This window comes from Aptenodytes forsteri, unplaced genomic scaffold (genome assembly GCF_000699145.1).
Source record: "Aptenodytes forsteri isolate BGI_AS27 unplaced genomic scaffold, ASM69914v1 Scaffold55, whole genome shotgun sequence".
Lineage (NCBI taxonomy): Eukaryota > Metazoa > Chordata > Aves > Sphenisciformes > Spheniscidae > Aptenodytes > Aptenodytes forsteri.
The window spans coordinates 11,302,344-11,302,579 of record NW_008796063.1 but is presented as its reverse complement, the minus strand read 5'-3'; positions in this window follow the sequence as shown (position 1 = coordinate 11,302,579).

Sequence of the window (236 nt, the reverse complement as noted above, 5' to 3'; positions counted from 1 at the left end):
CGAGCCCCCCGGCCGGCTCATGTTCAGCCGGCTGTCGACCAGCACCCCCAGGTCCGGGAATGGGCTCCCCGGCCGCCCCACGGCCAGGGGTGCTGGGGCAGGGGCCCGGCGTCCCCGGCCTCCCCACGGCCAGGGGCTCCAGCTCCTCACGGGCAGGCCCCGAGGTGACACGGCGCAGGCCGCAGCCGCCCAGCGCTGCTCGGCCTCTCCCGGGGCCTGCTCGGCTGCCCCCCGGG